Source organism: Ambystoma mexicanum, chromosome 6q (genome assembly GCF_040938575.1).
Source record: "Ambystoma mexicanum isolate Mex_15411 chromosome 6q, UKY_AmexF1_1, whole genome shotgun sequence".
NCBI classification, from domain to species: domain Eukaryota; kingdom Metazoa; phylum Chordata; class Amphibia; order Caudata; family Ambystomatidae; genus Ambystoma; species Ambystoma mexicanum.
This window is the reverse complement of record NC_090937.1, coordinates 506,645,609-506,668,652: the sequence shown is the minus strand read 5'-3', so window position 1 is coordinate 506,668,652 and position 23,044 is coordinate 506,645,609.

Sequence of the window (23,044 nt, the reverse complement as noted above, 5' to 3'; positions counted from 1 at the left end):
TCCCACCCCCCAGCACTGTGGGGAACCTGCCAGCAGGCCCCCACCCATCTCACCCACCACCCCCACCCCCCAGCACTGTGGGGCACCTGCCAGCAGGCCCCCACCCATGTCACCCACCACCCCCACCCCCCAGCAGTGCAGGGGCACCCACCACCAGGCCCCCACCCATGTCTCCCACCACCCCCACCCCCCAGCCACCAGGGGCACCCTCCAACAGGCCCCCACCCATGTCACCCACCACTCCCACCCCCCAGCACTGTGGGGCACCTGCCAGCAGGCCCCCACCCATGTCACCCACCACCCCCACCCCCCAGCACTGTGGGGCACCTGCCAGCAGGCCCCCACCCATGTCACCCACCACCCCCACCCCCCAGCCACCAGGGGCACCCTCCACCAGGCCCCCACCCATGTCACCCACCACCCCCACCCCCCAGCACTGTGGGGCACCTGCCAGCAGGCCCCCACCCATGTCACCCACCACCCCCACCCCCCAGCACTGTGGGGCACCTGCCAGCAGGCCCCCACCCATGTCTCCCACCACCCCCACCCCCCAGCCACCAGGGGCACCCTCCACCAGGCCCCCACCCATGTCTCCCACCACCCCCACCCCCCAGCCACCAGGGGCACCCTCCACCAGGCCCCCACCCATGTCACCCACCACCCCCACCCCCCAGCAGTGCAAGGGCACCCTCCACCAGGCCCCCACCCATGTCCCCCTGCCCCCAGGTCCTGACAATACACAATCATGGCAGTAATGGGCAGCATACCCAGCACAAACACCCAGGCAAGGATTGCATCCACCCACATAGTGAATGCAATTACATGACACAACCCCAATGGCAAGTATGTAAATGAACACATGTCCGTCACACACACATACACAATGGCTGCAAGTGAATGTCAAAACCCATATCATGACATGTATGAAACCAAAGACAAAATAACTCAAGTGGAAGTAAAAATAAAAAATGTATTAAAGATGAAAAATAAGTAAGCTAATCAAACATACAACTATGTGGATAACAAAATAAATGGTCCATGTCGGAGAACAAAAGTAAAAATCAATAAAAAAAAAGGAATACAAAAACAAATGTTGACCAAAGCAATATCAAGTAGAAGGAAAAGAATGAAAAACCATTTCCACATGGTGAACACAATAACGAAAAAAAGAAAATGTTCCTTCAAAAAACAAACTATATACAGGAATGTACCAGGGTCCATGAGCCCAACACCATAAAGGAATCCTACTACTACCTAATGAAAAATATATATACAAAAAAGTGGCCATTGTCCGAGCGGTCCAAAATAATAAAAACAAAATAAAGGAAACCTAACACTAACTAACTATATAACTATATACAAAGGCAGCGGGCAAGTCCTGCGGCTCACTTGTTGATGTTGCTGGCCAGGGCATCATCGAACTCCATGTCGATGTCCTGGAGGCGGGACTCTGTCCTGGCCCCGAGGTCTCGCAGGGATAACTCCATGTTCAGATCAAACTCCCTGCGAGCTTCCTCGAGGCACTCAGCCCGCCTCAACGCCCGACGCATGGAGAACTCCGCCCTGACCATGGCGAGCCGCTCCTCTTCCGCCCGCTCCCGCTCCGCACCTATCCGCTGGACCAACTGCTCCCACACGGAAGACACCACCATCCCAGGGTTGCCCTGCCCTCCGGCCGATGCCTGCCCCTCTGATCTTGATGGCCCCGAGCCATGATGCCTCCCACGTCGAGCCCGCTGCTGCCTCCGACGCCACTGCCTCTGCCAGCACAACGGCATCCAGGCTGACGGAAACCACCGACGCCGTTGTGCACGTGCCCTGCCTGATGATGCTGTCACATCTTCCATCTGCTGGGGTCCAGTTGCTGTGTTGTCCACCCCTGCTGGACCTCCAACTCCCAACTGTGGCAGGGATGGGATCCCACCGAGCTGGCTGCATTGGTCGGGGGCAGGTCCACAGGGGCCCTGGTGGCATCTGGGCTGGAAGACGGCAAGGAGAACGACTGGTGTATAGCCTGCACAGAGGAGGAGAGGGCCGCCACATTGGCCAACACATGCAGGAAACCCCCGAACATGGCCGATCCCAATTGGGCCCACGTCGGCACGGTGCACTTCGTGATGACGTGCGTGCTCCTCCCGGGAAGCACGCACGGCCATCACGAATCACAGCCGTGCGCATCGCAACCCAATCAGGACCTTCTCCACACGGCCAGGGGTTCCCACGTCCGCAGGTGGAGGGGAGTCAGGTGACATGGACATCCCCTCTACCTGCGGACGGGCCTGGGACGGGGCATCCCTGCTGGTGCATGGTGGTGCACTCACAGGGTCAGGGACAGCGACATGCACAGGCCCCTCCACGGTGACCTGTGCTGCCTCCTGCCCCTGGCCCTGGACTGCACCACTTGCACCAGCAGGGATGCCCCCACCAGGCCCCATGTGTGCCCCAGTGGCGGCTTCCTCCTCCTCTGTGCAAACCACCAACCTGGATGGCTCCTCACCGTCTCCCACCGTAGCAGGCCCCTGTGGGGGCTCACCCACCCCATCCGCTGCAGCCGTGGGGGCATCCCCGCCGCCTTGCTCCACAGCGCCGTCTCCGCCCTCTTCTTCACTAGCCGCTGCGTAGAGGGAGAGAAAGAACACAAGCATCAGGGTACTGTACAATGGTCCCCTAGACAGGAAGCAATAGCAGATGACCACCACTGTCAAAGTACACTTCCATCATGTCCCTCCACAACACATGGGTCAGTCCAGGCAAAACACACACAGTAACAGGCATGCTGCATGCCATGGACATTTCCATGCATGTCCAATGGACTCTTGAAACATTCAATGATATGGAACTCACATGCATCACTGGCTCATGCCTTTCACATGCACACACTTCACCTCAGTCACATCCATCTGGCCCCAAACACAACAAACACAGTGGATACAAGGGCAATTTGGCTGCTTCACTGAATCTGTGCATTGTCACACACATGTGTCATGCATCCATGGCATGCACAAGTCACAGACACGCAGGTCAGCCACACAGACATGGCTACCACATATGTACCTGGCATCAGCACCCATCCCTCACCCACACCCATGTCCCGGTACAGAGACTGGCATGCTCTCATGTTCAAAATCTGCATAGGGCTCCCCATGCGGCATTTGAACACATGCAACAACCATGTGGGTCACACATCACTGGTTGCACATGCATTACCATGATGTCCATGCACACATACATGCATACATGGCCTATGGCACACATACAGGCAAGTATCATAGACCCAGCACACAGCAACATGCCCTGTCTCACACAGTAATGCTTGGACACTTACCGCTCAACTCCAGACGGGCCTCCCTCTCAAGGATCTGGGCGTGGAGCGCTGGGCGTACACGTTCCAGGACCCTCATCTGGATGGAACTCATGCGGCCCCGGACCCCCTCCACGAGGCGCCGGGCCTTCACAAGGGTCCTGGACCTCAAGTCCTCCCAGCGCTTCTTGATCTTCTGGACGTTGCATGTTGCCACCCCCTCCGCGTTGATGGCAACCACACAGTTGGCCCAGATCCTCTCCCGTCCATCCTTGCTGGCGCGGGACGATCCAAAGAGGGCATCATACTGCCCCAGACATGCTCCACCAGGACACCAACTTCGGTGGCAGTGAAGCTGGTGCCCCTCTGCCCCTCTGCCTGGGGTTGCCACTGGTGCCAGACGTGGAAGTGCCCGACATGGCAACCCCAGAGGCAGGTGTGGGTGGGCAACTGGGTCCTGGGGCTGGGCTGTGGAGCGATGTAATCCCAGTCGGGAGTCTTCAGTTCCAGCAGGGGTGGACACAGCAACTGGACCCCTGCAGATGGCTGATGTGCAGGCACCAAATGGCAGGGCACGGTGGCAGCAGGCAGGCTGGCAGGCAGCAGCAGATGGCACGTGGGAGGCTGCTCGGGGCACTGGGGGGCAGTAACTCGGCCTTCTGGGCAGGAGCGTGGTCTTCCGTGTGTTTTCGCGTGGCCAGCTTGATACGGAGTGATTTGGCACGTGAAAATTCGGCACGTCAGCGTGAAATCCGAGGAAAGGCCCTTAGCGCGTAAGCGCGTAAGCATGCATACGCGATTCTATTGGTCCAGAGTCCCTCAGCGCGTAAGCGCGTATGTGACGTGACCCGCACGGGTGTTCCCCACCCAGCACGTGATGACGGAGCACACGTGTAAATACTGCACGTCAGAGTGTCATCGCGTGTAATTGGACAAAAGTGCGCGTACACGCGATTGGCCTATGTACGTGTATTTCAGGGGTGCGCGGGCACTTACACACGCAAGTACGTCAGCGCACCTGTATCCCGTTGTGCGTGTGAATTTCCACACGCTATTGGACTGGGAACTGATTCCAGGGGTGCGCGGGTCACACGCTCGCCTAGAACACGCGCAAAGCATGAATTTGCGCACTTTAACAATAACAAGCCAGACGCCAGGATGAACATACCGTTCCTAGCAGCAGTGGCAGTGGGCTACCAAAGGAGGAGGAGGAGGATAGTCAGGGCCAGAATATTCACACCCAGAACCAGCCTTTTCGGGATGCCTGATAACCAGGTGTATGGAAGGTACAGGTTTCCACCACACATAATACTGGACCTGGTGAGTGAGTGGGAGGATGACCTCACATCACCCACCCTGTGCTCCCAAGCACTCAGCCCCCTGGAGAAGGTCCTCAATGTACTGCACTTCTTAGCCACTGGATCATTTCAGCGGACAAGTGCCATAGTGGGTGGGGTGTCACAGGCCACCCAGTCACGCTGCCTACACCAGGTCTTGAACATCATCACTGCACGCCCATCAGTCCGCAGGCACATATACCTGCCCAGAACACCTGCAGAAAGGCATGCTGCCGCCCTGGATTTTTACGGTGTGGCACGATTCCCCAAAGTGCTAGGTGCCATCGACTGCACCCATGTGGCTCTACGTCCCCCCAGGGCATCTGAGCAAATCTATAGGAACCGCAAGCACTGGCATTCCATCAACGTGCAGGTAGTATGTAATGCCAAGGGTATCATCACCTCAGTATATGCCAACTATCCCGGCTCCACCCACGACAGCTTCATTTACCGAATGTCCACCCTATGCCGGGACCTAGATGCTGGGCGGCATGGCGATACATGGCTGCTTGGTGAGTATGTATGCCACTGCACATGCATGCATGTTGGATACTGAGCAAGGTCACAACCCCACCAATGATACCAATCACCACCTCCACAGGGGACAGTGCCTACCCTCTCAGCCCCCACATGATGACGCCAATTCGGAACCCCACCACGCCACCCGAGGTAAGATATAACACAGCCCACATTACAACCCGGGGCATAGTGGAGCAAACATTCGGAGTGCTAAAGTCACGCTTTCGCTCCCTTGACCGTACTGGCGGGCAGCTGTTATACGCTCCCCCAGTAGTGTGCAGGATCATAGTGGCAGCATGTGTACTGCACAACGTTGCAACACGCCGGGGCCTGGCCGTGGACATGGTGGTGGCCCCACATCCCCAACCACATGCACAGCCGCTGCGCATGGGAGGGGAAAGGGCACGGGGGAGGCAGCCCGTACACAGCTAGTGGCTAATTACTTCACATAGTAATCACACCCCTGTGGACTGCACACTGGCCTGGCACATTCCATCTGACAGTCAATGATGACTCAACCTGACACTGATCCTGAATGTCTGGAGATTCAACCGTGAAAAGCATATCAGCCTGAGATTGTTCACCTGGAAGTGTTACAATGTGTGCATCCCTACCCACACACACCACCAATGCAGTGTTGTGAAGAAACACATTCAAGCAGCTAAAATGAATACCCACTTGCTAAATGCAACAAGAGGACAGTGCCATGTCACCCAACCCATCCCCAGCACCGCCACACAACACACCGTGCCATGTCATGCTATGTGCAGGTAAACAAAGTAATCCCCACAACATGACAAGTGTTGCGATGTACAGTGTCCTCAATTGAAACTTGCTACACCTGAAATACTCACTGTAATGCAGGACCAACAACAAACTTGAGCAGGTACTACCATTGACATGACTTCACTAATGTGATAAATCAGTAGTCTCACCACCTGGAAATGCCTGCACTCCCACCACTTCCAACTGAACAGTGTTGGCGCCATGTAGAGTTGTAGGTGCACTGCTGCCAACAAGGACCCCATCTCCAGACTAGAGGGCCTTGTGTAGACAAGAGGTAGGGACCTGCAAATTGGGAGGTAGACACGGATGATGAGTTACACATCAATGCAAATTGCAGTGTACAACACAACAGCAATATGCACTAGGAATGTATACACAGTATTGACTAGACTACCCACACATGTAGTGGGAGTCCAATGTCACCATGTACTTCAATGTCACTTGGGCACACCCTTTGCAAGCCCATGGAAACGGGAAGCAGGAGGGGTGTGTGTGACTCAAACCCAGGCATCTGAACCTAATACATGACAAGCCTGCATGTGCCCAGCCACAATGCAGCGTATGCCCACAGGAACCACGGAAGCCAACAAATTGTCCCAAAAAAATTGGGAAAAATATAAAATTAAAAATAAAAATAAAAATAAAAATAAAAATAAAAATAAAAATAAAAAAAAAATAAAAAATGGCCATTAAAGGGCCCGGGGGGGTTGGGGAGGCCACCCAGGAGGTCCGAGGTCAGGGTGCACACCAAAACCCACCTGTGTGGATCCTGGGAAAAAAAAACACCTCCATGGGCTCATGGCCCACACGGCTACCCTATTGTGGGAGTATCACTGCTGTCGCTATTATCACCCTGTGCAGCTGCATCCGGAGGTGGTTGCACTATGGGAGGCAGCCCATGCAAGGCCCTACTCTGTTCCTCCATGGCTGCAAGCATGCAGGTGTGGTAGGTCTCGTTCTGGAGGATGAGGGTGCGGAGGTCCCCATGCAACAACTCACGGGATGCCCGGACCTCCGCCCTCGTTGCTTGCATCTCAGCTGAGAGCGTACGGGTGAGACGCTCCAGCTGCTGTTCTGTCCTTTGGTGTGTTGAAGACTCAAGCTCAACAAGAGTCGTCCTGAGTTGATGTAGCTCCTGCCTCAGGGCTTCCCTGTGGCCCTGGGACTCTATGGAGATGGCCTCCTGCAGAGTCGCCAGTGCCGCCCGCCTGTCCCTGTTGGACGCCAACATGTCCTCCCTGTGTGACTGGCAGATGGAGTTGGTTGCCTGCTCTAGTCGCTCCATCAGCCTTTCAGGGGGGACAATGGAAGTGGCCACCCTATCCATGGCCTGAGCCATCATCTCGGATGATGCTGCCTGTTGGGTAGCCATACCGTAAATGGATTGCTCCCATGCGGTATTGCCAGGTGGCGTACGGCCACCACGTCAGCGGGCACCACACCTGTCTGGGGCAAGGCGGACTGCGCCTTGCTGTGCCGGCACTGCCTCAGGCTGCAGGTCTGCATTCCCCCTCTGATCTGCTGGCCCAGGAACAGGATCAGATGTCGCGGAGTGTGACCCTGCATCCGTAACCACCAAAGACCTAGCTGCCAACACTGACATCCCCATTGAGGGTTCTGACCCTGGTGCAGGTGGGTGGGACAGAACAGAATCCCTCCCTGGAACACTCACCTGCGACGGCACGTAGGTCTCATCATCCGAGTCAACAGCTGAGTACAGCTCGGGGGAGGTGCAGCCAGAGACACCCCTTGAGAGCACGACCTGCAGCACTTGTGGGTTCTCACCCACCAGCACACCACGTCCCTCACTGGTGGTTGGTCGGCCCTCGGACCCCTCCTGGCTCTGCACCATCTCCACAACCCCAGCAGTATCAGGTGCGTCTTCCCCTGCAATGACATAATGACAAAGAAATGGAAACACGCATTAGCACCATGGCACACAATGAGGGCTGAGAAGCAAGAGAACCAGTACTTGATTGACACATGTCCCACATGACTAAGACCCTCCCATGCATGCACCCTCACTGCGTATGAAGGGCAGGCAAATGGCACACACTCATGACACAAAGATGGAAGATGAACACATTTTCTGCATGCTGCCTGGCAGTGGCATCACACATTGGCCTGTGATTGCCAGGTGACACACACATGCCATCACACAGCTGGCATGTACCATTGCTATTGAGTGTAGATGGAGAGGAGGGCAGCACTTATTCATTCAGTCCAGTTCCCGCATGCAATAGCTTTTCTAATTCAAACAGGTCTGATTTTTCACCTGGAGCTGCCAGTCCAATATGGTCCAATTGCACAGGGACATGTGTGAACATATGATATCCAGGTAACAAAGTCACTCCACTTTACCATAGCCATGCCAGACATGTGACCAGAGGACTGAGGAATGCCTAGTAGAAGTGGTGGAATGCAAACAATCTGTCTGATTGAACATAGAAAAATAAGCAACAATGTTGTGGCAAGGTGACACTACAAGGGCAACTGGGGTGCTGTTGGGCTAGATGTCTACTGTTGGCAGAAGGGATACTGCAATGGCCAAATGCAGCTGCGCAGGATGTATTGCATGAAGCACATGGCTGACCCATACGACTCAGGCGCACACACTCTCACCTGGCACACAAACAGATGCCCTCACACACACACCATGCACATGGATGACACACACATGCATGTGCACTCACCGGACAATGCCTCGTAATCAGGCAGATCTCCCACGCCTTGGATCTGTTCCTCCGTGACGTAGGTCCCAGCGACTGACTCATGTGGAGTGAGTTCCATGTCTAATACTGGAGACCCACCTCCAGTCACTAGAGTTGCGGCATGACTTGAGGCCAGCTTCTTCTTTGCCCTGCGCTTTAGGTCATTCCAGCGCTTATAGCAATCATTGGCTGTGCGCCTCACGATTCCAAGGGCACTTACGATGTCCGCAACGGTCTGCCAGTGTGCCTGGCGTTGTGCAGGTGTGGTCTTGGATCCTGCAACAATGACCATCTCGTTATCATGTCCGGACACATACTCGACAAGTGCATTCAGTTCGTCATCCGTGAAGCTGGGCTTCCTGGACGGGCTGGACTGTGTAGCCGTGTCTGGGGCATCAGCCTGTGCCGGACGAGCACTCTTCCTCTTCCGCTTGGAAGGTGGTGGTGATCCTGAGTGTCCTGCGCCGCTCTGGACACTAGGGGCAGGAGCCCTGGTGGGCTCTGTATCAGGTGTGTGGGATTGCACACTCAGCATGGGAGTTGGTGCAGGCATTGGCTCTAGTGTAATGGTGTCAGGGGGAATGTCAGCAGGATGGACTAGGACCGACACTGTCCTGGCTGGGTGTGTGAGAGCTGGGGTGGATGGAGCCGCAGCTGCCCCTGCAGCCTCTCCGCCCTGCCTACTTGGGGCAGCAGATGACCTTGCTGCCCCAGATCCACGTGGCATGATGGCATCAACGTGCACCAGCGCACGTGTCGTAGCCCTGCTGACCTGGAAGTCAGCCATGGAGTCAGCCAGGTCTGGTGCCACAATGGGCTGGTCCAACAAGGGCTGAGCATGGATGGTGTCAGCCACATCAGCCTCAACGGGAGAGGGGGGGGGAGGGGGGGATTATGGGTGCCCTTGACTGGTCCTCCACACATGGGGGGACAGGCTCACCCTGCAAGTTACGACCACGTCCCCTACCGGATCCACCACGGCCACCACTTGTGGCTCTTCCACCTTTGCCACCCTTACGGAATCCTCGCCTCCCAGCCATGGCACTGATATTAATGTGCGTATGGGAGTGGATGTAGACTATTGTCCTGGGCAATTGGGGGTCAAAGGGGTTGGGTACCAGATGGTAATTGTACCCTAGTGCTCTAGCAAGGCTGAATGTAACCCCTGGGGAAAGATGACGGGTCACGCAACGCACAGGAGGCCCAAAAAAGGGAGATGACGTGCACGCAAACCCTCCTAGACCACGTGTGCAGAAAGAAAAACCTGCACTACGCTGTGGCACCCAGTAACACAAGAATGAACGTATGCGTGTCACACGCAGCCTAGAATGACCTCTGAAGGGGTAGGCTACACACGGGGCAAGCACAGAAGTTAGATACGTGCGTGACTCACCGTCTGCCAGGTAAAAGAGCGTGAAAAATGAGCGTGTTTGGTTGGCAACACCCCCGCCAAAAGAAGATTTGTACGCTGTCTGAGGAGACAGGACAACAGTAGAAGGGGACACTGTTTGAGGGTACAGGCCCAGGTAAACCAGTACAAGAGAAAAAAGAGAAAAAGCTGTCAGAGGTAACAGGGAGTACGAACTGGAAACGCCGTGAAGTAAATCGCGTGTGAAACGACAAGAAGTACAGAATTCACCCACTCGCTCTCCACGAAAAGCACGTACAAGGAAATGGTGTTCTACACGTACCTTATATACAGGCCCACACGTACAGCGTCACTTACGCGGCGTGTACGTGCTAGGGCCATTGCCACCAATCACACGCTTTGTCACTTCTGCGTGTAGGTCCTTTTTCCCCGATCACACGCTTTGTCACTTCTGCGTGTAGGTCCTTTTTCACCGATCACACGCTTTGTCACTTCTGCGTGTAGGTCCTTTTTCACCAATCACACGCTTTGTCACTTCTGCGTGTAGGTCCTTTTTCACCAATCACACGCTTTGTCACTTCTGCGTGTAGGTCCATTTTCAACTATTACACACTTTGACACTCGGACGTGTCACGCAACATTTTCCTACGCGTGCACGTCGATTTACACGCAGACGTGTTTGATTTTCGCGTGCCAAATCACTCGTATCAAGCTGGCCACGCGTTCACACACGGAAGACCACGCTCCTGCCCAGGGGGCCAAATTACTGCCCCCCAGAGCCCTGAGCACGCTCCCACCTGCCATCTGCTGCTGCCTGACTGCCTGCTGGCCACGTGCCCTGCCATTTGCTGCCTGCACATCAGCCAGGGGTGCTGTTGCTGTGACCACCCCTGCTGGAACCAAAGGCTCCCGACTGCTTTTCCGTCGCCCCACAGCCCTGCCCCAGGACCCAGTTGCCCACCCACTCCTGCCTCTGGGGTTGCCATGTCGGCCACTACAACAGGTGGCACCAGTGCCAACCCCCGGCCAAGGAGGCAGAGGGGCACCAGCTTCAGTGCCAGGGAAGTTGGTGTCGTGGTGGAGGCTGCCCCTGGTGGCTGGGGGGTGGGGGTGCAAGGGGACATGAGTGGGGGCCTGGTGGAGGCTGCCCCTGCACTGCTGGGGGGTGGGGGTGCAAGGGGACATGTGTGGGGGCCTGGTGGAGGCTGCCCCTGCACTGCTGGGGGGTGGGGGTGGTGGGAGACATGGGTGGGGGCCTGGTGGAGGCTGCCCCTGCACTGCTGGGGGGTGGGGGTGGTGGGAGACATGGGTGGGGGCTTGGTGGAGGCTGCCCCTGGTTGCTGGGGGGTGGGGGTGCAAGGGAACATGAGTGGGGGCCTGGTGGAGGCTGCCCCTGGATGCTGGGGGGTGGGGGTGGTGGGAGACATGGGTTGGACATGGGTGGGGGCCTGGTGGAGGCTGCCCCTGCACTGCTGGGGGGTGGGGGTGCAAGGGGACATGAGTGGGGGCCTGGTGGAGGCTGCCCCTGCACTGCTGGGGGGTGGGGGTGGTGGGAGACATGGGTGGGGGCCTGGTGGAGGCTGCCCCTGGTGGCTGGGGGGTGGGGGTGCAAGGGGACATGAGTGGGGGCCTGGTGGAGGGTGCCCCTGCACTGCTGGGGGGTGGGGGTGGTGGGAGACATGGGTGGGGGCCTGGTGGAGGGTGCCCCTGGTGGCTGGGGGGTTGGGGTGGTGGGAGACATGGGTTGGACATGGGTGGGGGCCTGGTGGAGGCTGCCCCTGCACTGCTGGGGGGTGGGGGTGGTGGGAGACATGGGTGGGGGCCTGGTGGAGGCTGCCCCTGGTTGCTGGGGGGTGGGGGTGCAAGGGGACATGAGTGGGGGCCTGGTGGAGGGTGCCCTTGCACTGCTGGGGGTGGGGGGGTGGGAGACATGAGTGGGGGCCTGGTGGAGGGTGCCCCTGGTGGCTGGGGGGTGGGGGTGCAAGGGGACATGAGTGGGGGCCTGGTGGAGGCTGCCCCTGCACTGCTGGGGGGTGGGGGTGGTGGGAGACATGGTTGGGGGCCTGGTGGAGGCTGCCCCTGGTTGCTGGGGGGTGGGGGTGCAAGGGGACATGAGTGGGGGCCTGGTGGAGGGTGCCCCTGCACTGATGGGGATGGGGGGGTGGGAGACATGAGTGGGGGCCTGGTGGAGGGTGCCCCTGGTGGCTGGGGGGTGGGGGTGCAAGGGACATGAGTGGGGGCCTGGTGGAGGCTGCCCCTGGATGCTGGGGGGTGGGGGTGCTGGGTGACATGGGTGGGGGCCTGGTGGAGGGTGCCCCTGGTGGCTGGGGGGTGGGGGTGGTGAGAGACATGGGTTGGACATGGGTGGGGGCCTGGTGGAGGCTGCCCCTGCACTGCTGGGGGGTGGGGGTGGTGGGAGACATGGGTGGGGGCCTGGTGGAGGCTGCCCCTGGTGGCTGGGGGGTGGAGGTGCAAGGGGACATGAGTGGGGGCCTGGTGGAGGGTGCCCCTGCACTGCTGGGGGGTGGGGGTGGTGGGAGACATGGGTGGGGGCCTGGTGGAGGGTGCCCCTGGTGGCTGGGGGGTGGGGGTGGTGGGAGACATGGGTTGGACATGGGTGGGGGCCTGGTGGAGGCTGCCCCTGCACTGCTGGGGGGTGGGGGTGGTGGGAGACATGGGTGGGGGCCTGGTGGAGGCTGCCCTTGCACTGCTGGGGGGTGGGGGTGGTGGGAGACATGGGTGGGGGCCTGGTGGAGGCTGCCCCTGGTTGCTGGGGGGTGGGGGTGCAAGGGGACATGAGTGGGGGCCTGGTGGAGGGTGCCCCTGCACTGCTGGGGGTGGGGGACATGAGTGGGGGCCTGGTGGAGGGTGCCCCTGGTGGCTGGGGGGTGGGGGTGCAAGGGGACATGAGTGGGGGCCTGGTGGAGGCTGCCCCTGCACTGCTGGGGGGTGGGGGTAGTGGGAGACATGGGTGGGGGCCTGGTGGAGGCTGCCCCTGGTTGCTGGGGGGTGGGAATGCAAGGGGACATGATTGGGGGCCTGGTGGAGGGTGCCCCTGCACTGCTGGGGGTGGGGGGGGGTGGGAGACATGAGTGGGGGCCTGGTGGAGGGTGCCCCTGGTGGCTGGGGGTGCAAGGGGACATGAGCGGGGGCCTGGTGGAGGCTGCCCCTGCACTGCTGGGGGGTGGGGGTGGTGGGAGACATGGGTTGGACATGGGTGGGGGCCTGGTGGAGGCTGCCCCTGCACTGCTGGGGGGTGGGGGTGGTGGGAGACATGGGTGGGGGCCTGGTGGAGGCTGCCCCTGCACAGCTGGGGGGTGGGGGTGGTGGGAGACATGGGTGGGGGCCTGGTGGAGGGTGCCCCTGGTGGCTGGGGGGTGGGGGTGGTGAGAGACATGGGTTGGACATGGGTGGGGGCCTGGTGGAGGCTGCCCCTGCACTGCTGGGGGGTGGGGGTCCAAGGGGACATGAGTGGGGGCCTGGTGGAGGCTGCCCCTGCACTGCTGGGGGGTGGGGGTGGTGGGAGACATGGCTGGGGGCCTGGTGGAGGCTGCCCCTGGTGGCTGGGGGGTGGAGGTGCAAGGGGACATGAGTGGGGGCCTGGTGGAGGGTGCCCCTGCACTGCTGGGGGGTGGGGGTGGTGGGAGACATGGGTGGGGGCCTGGTGGAGGGTGCCCCTGGTGGCTGGGGGGTGGGGGTGGTGGGAGACATGGGTTGGACATGGGTGGGGGCCTGGTGGAGGCTGCCCCTGCACTGCTGGGGGGTGGGGGTGGTGGGAGACATGGGTGGGGGCCTGGTGGAGGCTGCCCTTGCACTGCTGGGGGGTGGGGGTGGTGGGAGACATGGGTGGGGGCCTGGTGGAGGCTGCCCCTGGTTGCTGGGGGGTGGGGGTGCAAGGGGACATGAGTGGGGGCCTGGTGGAGGGTGCCCCTGCACTGCTGGGGGTGGGGGACATGAGTGGGGGCCTGGTGGAGGGTGCCCCTGGTGGCTGGGGGGTGGGGGTGCAAGGGGACATGAGTGGGGGCCTGGTGGAGGCTGCCCCTGCACTGCTGGGGGGTGGGGGTAGTGGGAGACATGGGTGGGGGCCTGGTGGAGGCTGCCCCTGGTTGCTGGGGGGTGGGGGTGCAAGGGGACATGATTGGGGGCCTGGTGGAGGGTGCCCCTGCACTGCTGGGGGTGGGGGGGTGGGAGACATGAGTGGGGGCCTGGTGGAGGGTGCCCCTGGTGGCTGGGGGTGCAGGGGGACATGAGTGGGGGCCTGGTGGAGGCTGCCCCTGCACTGCTGGGGGGTGGGGGTGGTGGGAGACATGGGTTGGACATGGGTGGGGGGCTGGTGGAGGCTGCCCCTGCACTGCTGGGGGGTGGGGGTTGTGGGAGACATGGGTGGGGGCCTGGTGGAGGCTGCCCCTGCACAGCTGGGGGGTGGGGGTGGTGGGAGACATGGGTGGGGGCCTGGTGGAGGCTGCCCCTGGTTGCTGGGGGGTGGGGGTGCAAGGGGACATGAGTGGGGGCCTGGTGGAGGGTGCCCTTGCACTGCTGGGGGTGGGGGGGTGGGAGACATGAGTGGGGGCCTGGTGGAGGGTGCCCCTGGTGGCTGGGGGGTGGGGGTGCAAGGGGACATGAGTGGGGGCCTGGTGGAGGCTGCCCCTGCACTGCTGGGGGGTGGGGTGGTGGGAGACATGGTTGGGGGCCTGGTGGAGGCTGCCCCTGGTTGCTGGGGGGTGGGGGTGCAAGGGGACATGAGTGGGGGCCTGGTGGAGGGTGCCCCTTCACTGCTGGGGGTGGGGGGGGTGGGAGACATGAGTGGGGGCCTGGTGGAGGGTGCCCCTGGTGGCTGGGGGGTGGGGGTGCAAGGGGACATGAGTGGGGGCCTGGTGGAGGCTGCCCCTGGATGCTGGGGGGTGGGGGTGGTGGGTGACATGGGTGGGGGCCTGGTGGAGGGTGCCCCTGGTGGCTGGGGGGTGGGGGTGGTGAGAGACATGGGTTGGACATGGGTGGGGGCCTGGTGGAGGCTGCCCCTGCACTGCTGGGGGGTGGGGGTGGTGGGAGACATGGGTGGGGGCCTGGTGGAGGCTGCCCCTGCACTGCTGGGGGGTGGGGGTGGTGGGAGACATGGGTGGGGGCCTGGTGGAGGCTGCCCCTGGTTGCTGGGGGGTGGGGGTGCAAGGGGACATGAGTGGGGGCCTGGTGGAGGGTGCCCATGCACTGCTGGGGGTGGGGGGGTGGGAGACATGAGTGGGGGCCTGGTGGAGGGTGCCCCTGGTGGCTGGGGGGTGGGGGTGCAAGGGGACATGAGTGGGGGCCTGGTGGAGGCTGCCCCTGCACTGCTGGGGGGTGGGGGTAGTGGGAGACATGGGTGGGGGCCTGGTGGAGGCTGCCCCTGGTTGCTGGGGGGTGGGGGTGCAAGGGGACATGAGTGGGGGCCTGGTGGAGGGTGCCCCTGCACTGCTGGGGGTGGGGGGGTGGGAGACATGAGTGGGGGCCTGGTGGAGGGTGCCCCTGGTGGCTGGGGGTGCAAGGGGACATGAGTGGGGGCCTGGTGGAGGCTGCCCCTGCACTGCTGGGGGGTGGGGGTGGTGGGAGACATGGGTTGGACATGGGTGGGGGCCTGGTGGAGGCTGCCCCTGGTTGCTGGGGGGTGGGGGTGCAAGGGGACATGAGTGGGGGCCTGGTGGAGGCTGCCCCTGGATGCTGGGGGGTGGGGGTGGTGGGTGACATGGGTGGGGGCCTGGTGGAGGGTGCCCCTGGTGGCTGGGGGGTGGGGGTGGTGGGAGACATGGGTTGGACATGGGTGGGGGCCTGGTGGAGGCTGCCCCTGCACTGCTGGGGGGTGGGGGTGCAAGGGGACATGAGTGGGGGCCTGGTGGAGGCTGCCCCTGCACTGCTGGGGGGTGGGGGTGGTGGGAGACATGGGTGGGGGCCTGGTGGAGGCTGCCCCTGGTGGCTGGGGGGTGGGGGTGCAAGGGGACATGAGTGGGGGCCTGGTGGAGGGTGCCCCTGCACTGCTGGGGGGTGGGGGTGGTGGGAGACATGGGTGGGGGCCTGTTGGAGGGTGCCTCTGGTGGCTGGGGGGTGGGGGTGGTGGGAGACATGGGTTGGACATGGGTGGGGGCCTGGTGGAGGCTGCCCCTGCACTGCTGGGGGGTGGGGGTGGTGGGAGACATGGGTGGGGGCCTGGTGGAGGCTGCCCCTGCACTGCTGGGGGGTGGGGGTGGTGGGAGACATGGGTGGGGGCCTGGTGGAGGCTGCCCCTGGTTGCTGGGGGGTGGGGGTGCAAGGGGACATGAGTGGGGGCCTGGTGGAGGGTGCCCCTGCACTGCTGGGGGTGGGGGGGTGGTCGACATGAGTGGGGGCCTGGTGGAGGGTGCCCCTGGTGGCTGGGGGGTGGGGGTGCAAGGGGACCTGAGTGGGGGCCTGGTGGAGGCTGCCCCTGCACTGCTGGGGAGTGGGGGTGGTGGGAGACATGGGTGGGGGCCTGGTGGAGGCTGCCCCTGGTTGCTGGGGGGTGGGGGTGCAAGGGGACATGAGTGGGGGCCTGGTGGAGGGTGCCCCTGCACTGCTGGGGGTGGGGGGGTGGGAGACATGAGTGGGGGCCTGGTGGAGGGTGCCCCTGGTGGCTGGGGGGTGGGGGTGCAAGGGGACATGAGTGGGGGCCTGGTGGAGGCTGCCCCTGCACTGCTGGGGGGTGGGGGTGGTGGGAGACATGGGTTGGACATGGGTGGGGGCCTGGTGGAGGCTGCCCCTGCACTGCTGGGGGGTGGGGGTGGTGGGAGACATGGGTGGGGGCCTGGTGGAGGCTGCCCCTGGTTGCTGGGGGGTGGGGGTGCAAGGGGACATGAGTGGGGGCCTGGTGGAGGGTGCCCCTGCACTGCTGGGGGTGGGAGGGGTGGGAGACATGGGTGGGGGCCTGGTGGAGGCTGCCCCTGCACTGCTGGGGGGTGGGGGTGGTGGGAGACATGGGTGGGGGCCTGGTGGAGGCTGCCCCTGGTTGCTGGGGGGTGGGGGTGCAAGGGGACATGAGTGGGGGCCTGGTGGAGGCTGCCCCTGCACTGCTGGGGGGTGGGGGTGGTGGGAGACATGGGTGGGGGCCTGGTGGAGGCTGCCCCTGCACTGCTGCGGGGTGGGGGTGGTGGGAGACATGGGTGGGGGCCTGGTGGAGGCTGCCCCTGCACTGCTGGGGGGTGGGGGTGGTGGGAGACATGGGTGGGGGCCTGGTGGAGGCTGCCCCTGCACTGCTGGGGGGTGGGGGTGGTGGGAGACATGGGTGGGGGCCTGGTGGAGGCTGCCCCTGGTTGCTGGGGGGTGGGGGTGCAAGGGGACATGAGTGGGGGCCTGGTGGAGGCTGCCCCTGCACTGCTGGGGGGTGGGGGTGGTGGGAGACATGGGTGGGGGCCTGGTGGAGGCTGCCCCTGCACTGCTGGGGGGTGGGGGTGGTGGGAGACATGGGTGGGGGCCTGGTGGAGGCTGCCCCTGGTTGCTGGGGGGTGGGGGTGCGAGGGGACATGAGCAGGTGTGCAGGGTAGTCCCCTGTTTTGTGGGCTGCCTGCAGGGGCCGTGGAGGGTGTACAGGGATCACCTGTGAGGACCCACACAGCCTAATCACGTGTTTAACTTCCCACGCACCCCTGTAATACACGTACCCAGCCAAATCGCGTGTGATAATTCCCGCGCACCCCTGTAATACACGTACCTGGCCAAATCGCGTGTGATAATTCCCGCGCACCCCTGTTATACACGTACCCAGACAAATCGCGTGTAGAACTTCCCGTGTACCCCTGTAATACACGTACCCAGCCAAATCGCGTTTGATAATTCCCGCGTACCCCTGTAATACACGTGCCCTGGCTAATCGTGTGTGAGACTTCACGCGTACCCCTGTAATACACGTACCCTGGGCAATCGCGTGTAAAACTGCCCGCGTACCCCTGTAATACACGTTCTCTGGCTAATCGCGTGTAAAACTTCCCCCGTACCCCTGATATGAACGTTACCCGCTTTGCGTTCTTTGTTTGGCAACCCTGTAAACTGGTCCAGGGTTAGCGCAGCCCTTTGCGATGATTTAGCGATTTTGATGGCTTTTCCTTGCGCGAGGGCGTTCTTGGGGGCGTTACTGGCGCTGCTGCAGGGTCGCTGCGATACTCTGCGCCACGGCTGGTTTGGGAACCTAAAATCCATGAATACGCTGTGCGCGGAAATCGGTTTTAGCGCACGTGCCTGGCGCAGACAATCGCACGCGGACACTCTGCGCCAGCCGCTTGCGACACTTTTCTGCGAAATTCTATGAATTACCCTGTTAGTCTTGTTGTGGCTTGTTCACACATGGGTAGTGTAATACCATGTATGTCTAGTTTGTCTGTGGCCCTAATTTCAATTATTGGTTGCATTTCTTTTTTTAACATTGTTTCATTGAATTTGAAACAGCTTGCAAGAGTTGGCATTAAGGCCATGCAATTGACATTTTTGTGGGCTAATTGTTCCATAACATCCGTAGCACATGCATTATCGACATAAAGTGCATGAATGTGCCGGGTTTTCAATATTGCTTGTGCTTTTTGAGATAGTTTACCAACTCTAATACTTTTTAAGATGTTGGTATAAGTGAGATCTGCAGATTGCCGCATGTTTTCTGTTAATTCTCTGTATTGGAAGTGTTGCCAAAGGTTGACATTTCCAATGCTGCCAAAAGTTTTACAGCAGAGTTTGTGTCCTAAGGTTTTAAAAACAGGCTCACCTTACACTGGTGTTAATTGAAGAAGATCTCTGAAAACAATAATGTGTTTTCCTCCAAAGTGAATCAAAGCCAACATTAGGTTGGAGACCATGATCACTTTATCTATTAGTAGCATTTTTATTTGTTTTAATACCCTGCGTAGTTCCATTGCAACTTCTGTAGAAAGTTTGTAATAGTCTAATTTGTTTTGGTGTTCTACTGGCAGGAGTAGTAATCGGTGTAAAGTGACACCGGATATGTTGTAGGCAGCTAAACCTGTGGGGGCAGTGACAACAGCTGACAGTTTGTTGTTTGTCAATTGTTGAAGGAATTTACTGATGATTTTGATTAAGAATGTTTTGCCAGAACCAGCTTCACCGCTGACATACAGTAGTATAGGTTTGTAATTTTGGCAGGTGCATTCTCTGTTTTCATGTTGTACACCATGTGCAATTTCTTTTGTTACTTCTAGAAAAATGCTACGTTGCTCATTTAGTTTTGATTGTAGTATAGTTAAGTCTTCTTTATTTTCATACTGACACATGGGCCCTCATTACAAGTCAGGCGGTGGACCATGGTGCTATTAGCACCATGGTCCATGCCGGATTCCGCCATGGTGGATGGCAGAATTACCGCCCCATTCCAAGGTGAGTGGGGGGTAATTCCCCATTCACCATTTGCCCTTCCCCATTCCCATTTTTGCCCCATAGGGTATAATGGGGATGGGGAAGGTGCTAATTACGGCACCGTAAATTACGGTGCCGTAATTAGCACCAAGGTCGCTTAGCGCCTTGGACTTTAACGCCTGCAAAAAGCAGGCGTTAAAGTGTGAATCAGGCGTTAAGGGTTTAACGGCGCCGATGCTCTTTACGGCGCCGTTAACCCCTTAACGCCTGACTTGCAATGATGGCCATGGTGTTTTCTACTTCTGTCATAGCTAATTCTGCCTCATTTGTTATTAGTGGCTCTCCCAGTGGTTCTTGGCTTCCTGTTACAGAAGGTTCACTACTGTCAGGAGTGTCCTTATCTAGTTGGGCCTGGAGTTCTTCTTCGTGTTGCTGTTCATTGTGCAACATTGTTTTTGTACTGTGTAAAGTTTACATCATTTATAGTGCTTTCATTTGCTTTGAAAGCGTCTTCATAGGAGTCATAGTTATCTAGTATGTCTTCTTCTTTTCTCCATGGTTTAAAGAGTTGTAGCAGGGAAATGTAATATAGTTTTTTATATTGTTGAGTCTTTAATGACAATTTGATATGATTAATTACATTTGGTTTGATGAGTTTTACTAAGCTGCCTTCACAATTTGTCTCTGTATTTACCTTTATTTCATCGGGTTTTATATTATTTTTGTATGTGAAGTTTTGGGCTATGTGGTATAGACACATGGTTTCCAAAGTGTTACTTCTGTTTGGGTAGTATGTGTCCAGTAAATTGTTTTTTTAAAATGTCTTGGCTGTTGGGATCATGTTTGGCTATTGTTTCTATGTCTTTGTATGATTTTAGAACTCTTTGGGCCTCATTACAACCCAGGCGGTAATGGTTTAACGGTGCCGTAAAAGGCTGCGGCGCCGTTAACCCATTTGCGCCTAATTACGAGGTCCCTTTGCGGGACCCGACCTTAATGGCTGGTGTAGACCAGCCGTTAAAGTACGGACCCGCAAAGGGACCTTGGTGCTAATTACGGTGCCGCAATTTGCGGCACCGTACTTAGCGCCTTCCCCATTCCCATTGAGCCCTATGGAATGGGGAAGGGCCATGGAGGAAGGGGGAATTACCGCCCCGCCAACCTTGTAATTGGGTGGTAATTCCCCCTTTCTGCATGGCGGAGTCGGTAACTTACCGGCATGGACCATGGTGCTAATAGCAACATGGTCTTCCGCCAGGGTCGTAATGAGGCCCTTTTTCTAGATTCAGCAGGACCAAGACTTAGCCATACGATATTTACAGATTTTCCATACAAAGCAGTACCAGTTAAACAATCTGCTGCTTCATAGGAGCCACATTCTCAATGGGAGAGCATTTTTATGCCCAAGCTGTATAATTTCGGAGACAGTGTTTTGTCTGATGACAGGTCATTCCATAGGTCTTGGAGCCCTGTTTTTTCTGCTTTCGTTAAGTATGCTGTAACATATCGTGCAACTGCAGTGGAATTGTCTGCAATGTACTGCACATCTATGTTTGCATTCCATAAGTGGGCAATGATTGCATTGTAATCATTGATATATTTTTCTTCTTCTGTTCTTTTTATGTAATATGTATTTTTAGGTGATTTACCTTTAACACTATGGGCCTCATTCCGAGTACTGCGCTAACCAATGGCGCTATTAACGCCTTGGTTGACGCCGTACCCGGACCGGCAGCGCCTTGGTGGATGGCGGAATTACCGCCCCATTCCAAGGTTGGCGGGGCGGTAATTCCCCAATCCCCATTTACCCTTCCCCATTCCCATTCTTGCCCCATAGGGCATAATGGGAGTGGGGAAGGCGTTAATTACGCCACCGTAAATTACGGTGGCGTAATTAACATCAAGGTCCCTTAGCGCCATGGTTTTTAACACCTGCTAAAAGCAGGTGTTAAAACCTCCATGGCGCAAAGGGAACTCAGAGTATGGCGGTAAGGGATTACCGCCACCGCTCTCGTTAGCGGTGGCCGCTATCCCTTACCGCCATACTCGGAATGAGGCCCTATGTCTAACTGAAGACATGACGTTGTTCACTTGACCTGATTTTGTAACCGGTCTAGGGAAACCAAAGTGGCATTTGGTGTAGTATTTCCCTTTGTTTTTGTATTTGCAATGACAATATTTGCCACATTTGTGTCTTTGAAATTGTAAAATGTGTGCATGAAGATCACTATTTGTTGCTTATGATGGAATTTCACAAGTGACATATTTTTCAATAAACTGTAAAACAGTGGCATCACTGTCTTGACCAAATTTAGGAACATCTTTAATCCATAAAAGCATGTGGATATGTGGTGCTCCTCTGGCTTGGTATTCTTTTCTCCAAAAGAAGTGTTGCACTTCTCCGAGGGGAGGAACAGTTTTATTACAAATAAAGTGTAGCATAGCAATGAAGCGATGGTGAAAATATCTTGAAACATTAACAGGATCTAGAGAACAAAGTTCTCCAGGTGTTAGCACATCTATGTTTGTTTTTTTGTTTTTTTATATGCGTAGGAAATCATGTAAATCTTCCCATGCATATTCTGCACAACTTAATGTAACAAACCAAGTGGGTGGTCCAAGGTTTCTGATCATACAACGTACATCTCCATGACGTCGAAACCAGTACTCTTTAGTACCACGCATGTTTGCTAATAGATTTGTAATATTTGATTGTAAAACCTCATCTTTTTGTTGCACTTTTTGTAATAATTGTGTAGCTGACATATTTTGAAAGTGGGATCCTGATTTTAGAATGTGTGCAACTCCGTAACATTAAGTTGCTAGTTCACTTTCAAAGAGTAGGTGGAAGACGTATTCCACATTTTGTCTAAATCTGGGATCTTCAGAATACATCCGTAATGAGCGGTATTGTGATGCTGTTACTTGAATAGGTCTATCATCGTACCTTCCTCCTTTGGCAGTAGGAAAGAGTAGAGGAAAAGCACGTGCTTCTATCCTTTTTTCCCATATGCTGATTGGTGATCCTTTTGTTTGACGCATTTGGTACGTTTCTAGTGCATCTTCTACGGTGTCATTACAGTGCAATGGGTGAATTGTATAATGGTCTAAAGTATTGGATATTGTAGCAGGATCTAGGAGCTCAAATTGACCAGCTTCTTGTGTCTCTTGACTTATTTCAGTGGTATCCTTCAGGTTTTCTTCAATATTAATTTCTTCGTAATATTCATTATTGTCTTTTAGATATTGCAAGGCTTGTCTAAGTTTATGTAAATCTACCAGTTGTTGCCAATTTTTGTTGTCTTTTGTAGCATTTTCTTTTAAATCTAATGGTAAATACACTACTTTTCCACAAATACCTTTCACTAATTCAGAGGGAGGTAATTTTGCTGTTTTTGGTTGAAGGCGTATTATTGCTTGAAAGAGGTGCACTGTTTGAAATACGATGCTCTCGTATAAATTGAGTTGTTGTAGGGGTTTTGGTAGTGGAAATAATTCCAAATTATTTGTGATAGCACGTGAAGGAGTTTGGTTGTTGTCAAGTTTTGTAGTGCAGTAACTGCAGAGTATTAAGGGGTCAGTTATTTCGTATTTGTTTTCTGCTATACGTTAGAGAGCTAATTCAAACCATTTAGAATCTTCATTGTCTTCCATTTTGTATGTTAGGTCTATAGTTTTTGTGTTA